At 48.1% G+C, this 10,568-nt stretch overlaps 1 long non-coding RNA gene across 2 annotated transcripts; it reads right to left on the minus strand.

Moving 5' to 3' along the window:
• Window positions 1-4,353: 4,353 nt before the first annotated feature.
• Window positions 4,354-10,241, minus strand: LOC102547609 (uncharacterized). 2 transcript variants are annotated; one of them, XR_001836383.3, is made up of 6 exons: window positions 10,154-10,241; window positions 9,922-10,041; window positions 8,005-8,202; window positions 6,924-7,081; window positions 6,441-6,556; window positions 4,354-6,339 (listed from the first exon to the last, which is right to left on the minus strand). It is a non-coding gene; the product is annotated as an uncharacterized LOC102547609 (long non-coding RNA). The 2 variants fall into 2 exon arrangements; XR_005495553.2 differs by lacking the exon at window positions 8,005-8,202.
• Window positions 10,242-10,568: the final 327 nt, after the last annotated feature.

Genomic DNA, 10,568 nt, shown 5'->3' on the forward strand with positions numbered 1-10,568 from the left:
GGATTAAAGGTGCCTGCCACTGTGCCTGGTGCTGAGGAAGGAACCCAGAGTGGTTGTGCATACCAGGCAAGCACTCCCCTGACTGAGCTACACCCGCAGCCCAAACACTTTGTTTAAGGAGCTCCTGTGGAGAGCAGCCTCAGACTGACAGTCACTGTGCTACTGGTGGCCGCAGCTCTTTACTGGTGGGTCACAGGCTCTTGGCACAACGTGTACTTGACCACTGTGGTCATCAGGCAGGCTGGAGGATGGCATGTGGCTGTCAGCTGTGCCAGCCGGAAGCTAGAGGGGCAAACACCACAGAGAGTACAAAAGGAAGCAGCCTCCCTCCAGAGAGGTGCAGAGAGGTGGGTGGCAAAGGCCTTAGGAATTGAAGGGCTAGATACCTAGTGGACAGGAAGCCCAGGGGACCCGTTCACCCCACATGGGTGGTTTGGAGGGCTTTGTTGCCTAAGGTAGAGATTACAGACATTTATGAAAACCTGATGCTGGTTGGAGGTGGGGAGAGGAAGCCCAGCTTTTCATCCTGAGGCCAAGTTTGGATGGAGCTTTCCATCCTGCTCTGGTCAGAAATAGACCGTGAAAAGACTGGGGTGAACCAGGCCTCCCGGAACAGAAGAGGGCCCATGGGCTAGCATGAACACTGCTGTAAATGCCAGTGTGTCTCCCAGCAGCCCTGGGTACCATGTACTAACATTTTCACAGCGGTAGAGAGCGTAAGTAACTTGACCAAGACCACATAGCTTGCTAGAATCTGAACCAGGGCAGTTGGTTTCTTAAACCTCACTTGGTGTTAGGTGTTAGTTAACATTGTACTTTTACCCTAGAGGCAGGGGGCAAGCTCTCTCTCTCTCTCTCTCTCTCTCTCTCTCTCTCTCTCTCTTTCTCTCTCTCTCTCTCTCCCTTCTCCCTCTCTCTCTCTCTTTCTCCTCCTCCCCCCGACTAGATGATTTATCACCATTATGTCATCTTATCTTCAGGAATGTTGTTATTATCATCCCATTTGATAGATGATGAAACTGAGGCTCAGCCCTTATGTCATGCTCATGACAGAGCCTGGAGTTTATTTATTAATTTTGTATATGATGTGTAATACTTTGTGTGTGTGTGTGTGTGTGTGTGTGTGTGTGTGTGTGTGTGTATGTGTGTGTGTGTATACACATGTGTGCACGTGGAGACTAGAGGTAGAAATTGAGTGTCCTCAACTGCTCTCCACCTTATTGTTTGAGGTAAGGTCTTTCCCTAAAGCTGAAGTTCACCAATTCTGCTGGATTCCTCGGAACCCCCAGGATCCTCCTGTGTCTGCCTCCTTAGCAGTGGGATTACAGCACTTCCCACTATGCTTGGGCTTTCCTTTCTTAGCATTAAGTTTTCATTCAAAAATTACATGTATTGTATGTGCATATGTGTGCACTTGTGGACATGCATGTCATGGTGTAAGTATAGAGGCCAGAGGACAACGTGTGGTGTGGCGTCTGTACTCTCCTACCACGGAGACCTGGGGACTGAACTCAGGTTGTCAGGCTTGGCCTTTGCCCAGTCAGGTCCCAGGGAACCTCCCCCACTCACCACCACCTTTTTTTTTTTTTTTTTTTGGTTCTTTTTTTCGGAGCTGGGGACCGAACCCAGGGCCTTGCGCTTCCTAGGTAAGCGCTCTACCACTGAGCTAAATCCCCAGCCCCTCACCACCACCTTTTTATATGGGTGCTGCAAATGGAATTCAGGTCCCTTTGCTCGCTTATGCAGAACGAGGCACTTTACAGACTAAGCTAGTCCCACCTCCAACCCCACCCCTGGGTCCTAGACCCTTGCTTTTTAGGTAGTTCTGTGTCCCGTAATGCTGGGCAGGTAAGAGTACCTCAGTGGATCCTGAGTTCTCCTCTGCTGTCTGAGGCCGGGTGTGTATGTCCTGATCTGCCTGTAGGGCCCGGTTTGGGGGACTTAGGGATTTTGTGGGTCTGCCCCTCACCTCAGCCAGACACCCTCCAAAGTGTGAGGCAGCCAGAAAAAACCAGAGACCTTCAGACAGGGGCCAACTGGAACCTGTATTGCTCTTTCTTAGTCACCACCTCTCTGCAGGGACTTCGGCCAACAGCCAGCAGTGCAGACAAGGGCGGCATGGACCTGCAGCCTGTGGCTGGCCCCCGAGGGCGAGCAGCCAGATGCCGGCAGCCGCAGGAGAGAAGGGCTGCTCTTCTCTTCACTCAAAGGTGGATTGAGGAAGGTTGGCTCTGAGATTTTTTTTTCAAGAAGCTCGTCGGGAGTGGGAGAATATGAACATCTGTGCCCTGGGTTCAGTTCTGGACTCGGCTCAGGCCACAGTCTGGAGCTGGCGTCAGCTGGAGACAAGCCTGCATCCTGCTGGCGGGTGGGTGGGGCTGCTTCTGGCCTGCTGGTTGAGGAACGCAGACACTAGCCTCCACCCTCTGGAGCCCAGGAGAGCGGCGGGCATGGGAGGGCACACAGAGCTCTCAGCGCTCAGGCACCAGGGTGCCTGCATGTACTGTGTTTACAGAAGGGCTGGGGGCAGGTCCTGGAGTCTCGCAGGTACACTCCACAGGGAAAGGCACCCCAGGTCTTTCCCTCCCCCCTCTGCCTTTGGTGACAGGCATTTGTGGCCAATACTGATGTTCCTCTCTACACTTTATTCCCAGTCCCAGTTGTTCATCAAGGCTGCAAGACAATCCAGAAATTACCTAGTCAACTGGTTTTCCCCTGACCTTTGCTTTTTTTTAACTTAGCCTATTTTTTTAACTTAAATTTTAGTGTGAAAAGGTAGTATATTTTGCTGGGGATATAGCTCAGTTGGCAGAGGGCTTGCCTAGCATGTACCACTAGGCCCTGGATTTGAGCCCCAACACCACACAAACTAGGCATGTTGCTGTAAGTCAATAAACCCAATCAATACTCTGGAAGTTCAAGATCTTCCTCAACTATCTATCCAGTTCAAAACCAGTTTAAAAGAAAACAGTGTATTTACATGGTTCACATTTTTAAACGCTTAAATTGGTATCAATCTATATTTATATCTATCTATATATCTATATATCATCTATATCCATCTTTATCTCCATCTCTCTCTCCTCTCTGTCATCTATCTATATATCTCACACTTATCTGGATTTCATCTGCCCTTCTTTTCACCATGCCTTCCTACCTCATAGCCCACAGTAAGATATGTACTAGCTTCAGGTGTACCGCTTCTTGGCTGGGTTTGTTTAGTAGCACACACCTTTAATCTCAGTACTGGGAGGCAGAAGAAGACAGATCTTATGAATGTGAGGCCAGCCTGGTCTACATAGAAAGTTCTAGGCCAGCCAAGACTACATAATGAGATTCTGTCTCTAACAAACAAATCCTTATACAGTTTTGAAATGAAAATTGAGAATTAAAAATTTCATATCAAAAAGTAGCTTTTACTTCATTACTTTATTTTATTATGTAATAAATTGTGTACAATATATTTTTCTATATTTTTGTTTTGTGGATAAACATTATTAGCACTAAGATGCAATCCACAGACCACAGGAAGCTCAAGAAGAAGGATGACCAAAATGCGGATGCTCTCACTCCTTCTTAAAAGGGGCAAAAAAAGATCCATAGGAGGGGATATGGAAGCAAAGTTTAGAGCAGCGACTCAAGGAACGGCCATTCAGAGCCTGACCCACATGTGGCACATATGTGTGTGTATATATATATATATATATATATATATATATGTATGTATAAATATATATGTGTGTGTGTGTATGTGTGTGTGTGTGTGTGTGTATGTGTGTGTGTATGTATATGTATACATACACATACAGCCACCAAAACTAGACAAGATTGATGAAGCTAAAAAATGCATGCTGAAGGGGACCGGATATAGATCTCTCCTGAGAGACACATCCAGAGCATGTCCAATACAGAGGTCAATGCTAGCAGCAAGCCACCGAACTGAGAATAGGATCCCCTTGGGGAGAATTAGAGGAAGTATTGAAAGAGTTGAAGGAGCTTGCAACCCCATAAAAACAACAATGCCAACCAACCAGAGCTTCCAGGGACTAAACCATTACCAAAAGACTATACATGGACTGACCCAGGGCTCCAACTGCATATGTAGCAGAGAATAGCCTTGTTGGGGCAGCAGTGGAAGGGGAAGCCCTTGGTCCTGTCTGGGTTGGACCCCCAGTGCAGGGGAATATGGGGGGGCAGTAAGAGAGATGTATAGGGGGAACACCTGTATGGGGGAGGGGGAGGAGGAGGGGAGGGACTGGGGGCTTATGGACAGGAAACCGGGAAGGGGAATAACGTTTGAAATGTAAGTAAATAAGTATGTCTAATAAAAATTAAAAAAAGAAAGCATCTTGATTTCTCTTTTTTTCCTCCAGACATTGGGAATTTATTAAGCCACAAATAAAATGCTCAAATATATTGATCAGACAATTATATTCTTTTAGTATCTTCATTTCCCCAACTGTATAATAATAGTCCCTTTGTGGCTGTAAAATCATGTGTTAACAGAATGTAAAGAGGAACCCCTGAGTTGTTTCAGTTTTCCTGTGTGAAGGCTTCATTCATGCTAGCTCGTTCCAGTTAGAGAAGACTTAACTGAGGGTAATGTTCAGTTTGCAAGCTCGACCTTCCATGCCAGGCCTTGGGAAAAGTGCACAAAAAACTTAGGGCTCCATAAGACACAGCTTGTAGGCCAAAATCTCAGCCTCATCTGATCATTTCATATGTAGGAAGCTAAGATCTTAGATTATGGCCCAGGCTGGTTGGAGGTCACAGGGACTGCAGAACAGATCTGGCTCTGCTCACAACCCCATCTGCAGTAACAGCAGAAGGGCCAGACCAAGGCTCTGAGGCCACTTGTTTAGAAGGGCAGATAGGGTTACTATGGCCACAGGGATAGGGCATCCAGCCATCGACCATAGATCTAACCATAAGCCTATCCATAGAGCCAGCTGTATTCAGACTAGAACTTCTTTGAACCAACCCAAGAACACAGGCATGGCACACAGCCATAGATACAGCACGGATCTAGCTATGGGCCCCATTCTGGATCTGGCCCTGGACACAGGTAAGAAACCAACCCTGGACTTAGCAACAGAGTGATCCCTGGATTCAGTTCCAGTTCCACCCATGGACCTAGACTTGAACCAAGCCATGAACACAGTCATAACCATTTCTATAACATGGATTCAGTCACAGAAAATATCTAATTCCAGCTCCAATCCAGCCATAGAGTCAGCCACAGACTCCGTCATGGTCTCAACCCTACATCTAGCCATAGACCTAGGCACTGACCTGCCATAGACCAGCTCATGGACTTGATCATAGATCAACCTTTGCACCCAGTCCTAGACCCAACCTCGGGTCCAGATCTGCCTCTTACTTGCTCTGGGATTTTGTTCCCTATTTCTCCCTTCAGAAAGGGGATTTGAGTTTGTTGGAAAGTCACCCAAAGCAAAGGAGAGAATCAGAGCTGCTGAGCTAGACTGTAAGAAATGGAAAGTCTAGAAGGTTCGTGAACAAGGGGACGGAGACCTCAGTCTTTAGATGCACGCATGGGCAACCTGTAGTTTTGAAAAGAAGTTCTGGGGAGGTTTTGTAACTCGTAAGTGATTTGGAATTACATTTTGTGGAAGAGAAATGTTTATGACAAACCAAAGTTAGCACAGAGAGACGGTCTGTCTAATGAGGAAAGGATTTAGCTCCAGCAGTTAAGGAGATAGGCAGAGGAGGCTGGGAGAAGGGAAGGGCTGCCAAGGTGTATCTAAAAGGTGAGGTCTCTCAGATCTGCCCACAGGGAGCTCTATCACCATCTACTCCCATATCATTCACAGAGATCTGATTCACTCAGCGGGACTGTGACCTCCTTGGGGAGAGCAGTGGATTTGATCCACCTGGGGTGGGTGTGAGATAGCTGTGGCCTGAGGATGCTAGTCAGTAGGGCGTGCCAGCGGAAATACCGCTGGTCCAAAAAGTGGGAAAGCTTTGCTGCATTATTGGATAAACACGCGGTGGCTCTAGACAAGCGATCCTCATCCTCAGGAATCTCGATTTACTCCTTCTCTGACAAGAGGGTTGGGATAAATGGGGATTTAGTGAAAGGACTGGACCTTGGCTTTGGAGTTATGACAAACGACCCTTAATTGCCACCGTGTGGGGAGGGTGTGGAGCAGCTGTCGTCATGAATCACATCATAGGCCTGGACAATGAGTGCTTTACAGGCACCCAAACGGAGACTATTTCTCAGCGTTCTTGTGCTGAAGCAGAGGGGAACGTCTGAGACGGAATTTCTCACCAGCCTTCAAAGTCAGGGACGCAGGCACCCAGGGTTGCTTCAGCGTGCTTTAGGAAAATAGAAGGACAGAGGGTCTCTGTGAAATAAACGCATACCAACACCATGAGATGTGTCTGGGGTGGGGCCATTACCTGGGACCATTCCTGACCTGACCCTCGTGGCTCCCTGGGAAGCTGTGAGGAATGAACGTGTCCTCTTGTGAGCCTTTCCTTGACTCCCTGCTTATCTGACTCCTATAGCCCAGAAAAGGCTGTCATCTTGTGGCTGGGAATCAGACAGAAAAGTTGTTTACAATCTTCCAACCATTGGAGACCATAAAGGACCCCAGCCTCATGCCATACAGGCCTCAAAGAGAGTCCGCAGGCATTGACAGCACTCCTTCAGGAGTCAAGAGTATTCTGGGAAGGGTCCACCTACTTTGTTCTCAAGGATAGGCTGTGACCCAGAGGAGAACGCACTCAGGGCCTGGGGTGAATGTCACTGTGGATGAAGATTGGTGTCGGTGTGTTTAGGGCCAAACACCTGCTTGGAAAGCTTCTGAGCTCTAGGAGGCTCTAGAGTAATCTGAACCCCATGATTTGGTGTCGGTGACCCAGAACCCTGTGACAGCACACCCAATCCACTTACTCACCTCACCCACCACCCTTAGTTTGTCATGGGCTTGTCTTATCCCACATCTCAATCTGGGTGTGGTCTGGCCTAGGATCATGAACAAAACTTGGCTTCTTTATGTCACCCCGATATACTGGAGAACCAGTATAGCTCAGTCTTACCTACGAACCTTCAAGGCTGTGAAAATTGAAAGATACAAAGGATTAATTGAGAAACACTTGACCTATAAACTAATTTTGAAAATATAGTAAATATTACATTTTTTACCTCAAGAAATTCACTTTAGTTTCCTAGGATGGCATCAACAAATGATCACAAAGTCAGTGACTTAGAAACCTCAGGAACTTCTGGATGTAGTGGACCATGCCTTATGCCAGTACCGGGAAGGCTGAGGCAGGAGGACCACATGCTATGGCAATGAGATGCTCTCAAGAAAGTATGAGGGTCTGGGGAGATCATTCAGTGAACTGCTTGCAATGCAAGCATAGGACCTGGGTTCAAATCCCAAAACCTGTGTAAAGAAACTGGTCATGATGATGCTTGCTTGCAGTCCCAGGACTGAGGAGGCAGAGACAGGTGAATACTTGGGGCTCACTGACCAACCAGCCTAGCTCACTGATGAGAAGTCCAGTCTCAGAAACCAAGGTGGCCGGCTCCTGACATAAACTGTCATGCATCATACGTGAATGCGTATCCACATACACATGTGCGCATCTGCACGCATGTACACACACACACACACACACAGAGAGAGAGAGAGAGAGAGAGAGAGAGAGAGAGAGAGAGAGAGAGACATACAATAAAGTATGGGTAGGCTGTGCTGTCTCTGGAGGCTCCACCTCCTCCTTCGGAGCTCCTGGAGACTTGTTTTGTTGTTGTTGCTGTTTGTGTTTGTTTGTTTGTTTGTTTGTTTGCAGCCACAGCATTGCACTCTCTGCTTTCATCCTGCAGAGTCTTTCCATCTGTCTGCAAAGACCTTAGATCCCCTATTAGGGTCACATCCCAAGTTCTCAGTGGACATGAGCTCAGGGCATTATTATTCAGCCCCTGTAGTTCCCTTTCCAGCCCCCCATCCTTTCCTCCATGGTGCCTGTTCTAACCGGTTCTGTAGTGTTCTGAGTATTTGCTCGTAGCTCTTGTAAACCAGCGCCCCACTTGTTGGCGTCCTAGTGGTCCTGTCTTCTCTCCCCTCACAGTGAGTTGTTTCCTTGTGGGTTTGCCGGTCTTTGAAAACCAGCTCTGCTTGGCAGGACTCCTTTGTCTCGTGGAAATTCCTTGTCGCCAGGGTTTGGGAGCATCTGTTCAGGATAAATTTGCAAGAACTCCTCTATGGGCCCTGCAGGGCATGGCATTAATTTGGGCAAATCATGTGGTTCATTCCTTAAGCAAGGATTTTGAGACCTTAGAGGCCATGAACATTTTGATCAAACTCCATGTGAAGAACAAGCTTGGAACTGCTTTCTCCTTGGGAGTTTCTTTCTCATGTGAGAGTGTTGAGGTAGTATCTCGTATGTAGTCTATGGCAGATGGGAGCTTATTGCATAGCCCACAATAGCCCCAAACTCATGGCAATCCTCCTACCTCGGTCTTCTGAATTACATGTGTGTGACACTTTTTGGATTCTGTTGTACAAATGTCACATGGGCGGAGACAGACTGAAGCCCTGTCATTTCTTCTTGACACTAGCTGTGTCCTCTGGCCTTGTGTGCCCTGGCTTTATTTAGGTGTCTTGGTGGTAGCCCATTAGCTTGTATCCTTCTACGCTTCATTAAAGCCCAGGTAAGCATGAAGACCTTGGGCTGCAAGATGCCAGGCTCAATTCTATCTTGCCACGCCTCATCCACCAGCATCCCCTCTCACCTGTGACCCATAAGCTCCTTGAACAAATCACTTTACCCAAACACCACCTCACCTTTTGCCTCACTAACACTAACTTCTCCTCTAAGACTAGGCTCCACCATCACCTCTTCTGGGAAGCACTCCCAGATTTCGCAGTTCCATCACACAGAGCTTCTGAGTCTTTGCCTGCTACAGAGCAGCGTGGCCTGGGCCGGATCTCACAAGTCCCATAGATTTCCCATAATACACTGAGTCAGGTGGGCAATGAAGGGGCACTTCAGGGGCAGCAGACAGGATGCAGCTCGAGAGCCTGGATGCTGGGTAGGAAGGCACACATTGGTGATTGAGGACTGTGCTTCACTGAAGCTGTTTAGGGAACAGCTCCACTACCAAGCGACCAGTGGGCTACTAGGAGAAAAATGCAATGGGTACTACCAGAGAAGCCAGGCCATTGGCTTGGGGCTTGTTTCACAGGGCAGAGGTATTCTGAGGGGCCTTATTGAATGGCAGCCTGCGGACAGGAAATGGGGAATATTTATAGGGTGTTTAGGAATCAAGTCTTAGTAATAAAGGGAATTCAAGAACTCCGGGCCTTTGGAACACCTTAGTACAGAAATCGCTTTCCCTGTCTCTCTGGGCTCCTTAGCCATTCTCTGAATCCTCTGAGACCCCTGGTAACTTCTTCCTGTCTGCTCACACCCACCTCCCCTATACTCTGAAAGCTCAACAGTGGCCAGTTTGGGAAGGAAGTGGCAGAGGATACCCAAGCCCAAGTTCAGAGCAGTGAACTTGGTTCCTGTCATCTGCCATTTCCCCAAGGAACTTCCCAAAGAGCTGTCTTCATTCCTCTGTCCCTCCTCCGTCCTGTCCCATCACCTGTGCCCGGGTATGCATTTCAACATGGGTTGGATTTTTTTTTTTATTTAGTATAAAATTCTGTGGCAGGAGAGCCAACTGCAATGAATGACCACACAGTCAAAAGCGACAAGGACCCTTTTCACAGTCCTGCTGCGTGGATCTGGCCAGGCGGCTGAAGGACGCCCTTGGTGAATCAGCCTATGTTAGAGGGCCAGTCATTCCAAGTCTTCTTCTGCCCTGGGAGTCTGAACACAGACAGCTACAGTCAGATGATCTGTGTAGAGGTGTCTATGCTATCCCGAGTGAAAATATGTTCTTACCTGTGATTACTGAATTGAGTTGTTCATTTAACTAAATAGCTTGTGTCTGGTCTCAGGAGCTGCTTTAGTCCAGGAATCCAGTGCTGGCAGAGGCTGGGTGTTAGGTGATACGATCTTTACCTATGAGATAACAGTGGGGCAGGGGACAGTTAATACAATAAAGACTCAGAAAGCAGGTCAGGGCCATGGAATGGAGAATGACTGGGAAATCTCCCTAGAGGTGGCCTTTCACCTGAGAGTTGCAGAGGGGAAAGAAGTGGCAAGGATCTTGGGAGGTTGAAGGAATGGCCCATGTAAAGGCCTTGGAGTGGGAACAAAGTACCTACCAGGATGTGCGTAGCAAGGTCATTGGATGTGGAGAGTGAACGGTCTCCTAGGAAACGTGGACACGAGATTGGATGTCATAGATAACTCATGAACCAGCACACACGGCCGCGTGGCTCACTGGTGAAGTCTAAACATGGAGACAAGACTGAGGTATGAAGTAAAGGGCGGTTTAAGCCGCCTGTGTGCACTGCATCAGGCACGGGAACACAAGCGACGTTCTGTCCTCTCTTAAGGAACACCCACCCATCTGAAGGCCCAGATGAGCAGTCCGGAGGGTGAGTGAGAGGAGGATGGGGCAGGAGAATCTTCAGCAGGTCTGA

The sequence above is a fragment of the Rattus norvegicus genome, chromosome 1 (genome assembly GCF_036323735.1).
Source record: "Rattus norvegicus strain BN/NHsdMcwi chromosome 1, GRCr8, whole genome shotgun sequence".
NCBI classification, from domain to species: Eukaryota; Metazoa; Chordata; class Mammalia; order Rodentia; family Muridae; genus Rattus; species Rattus norvegicus.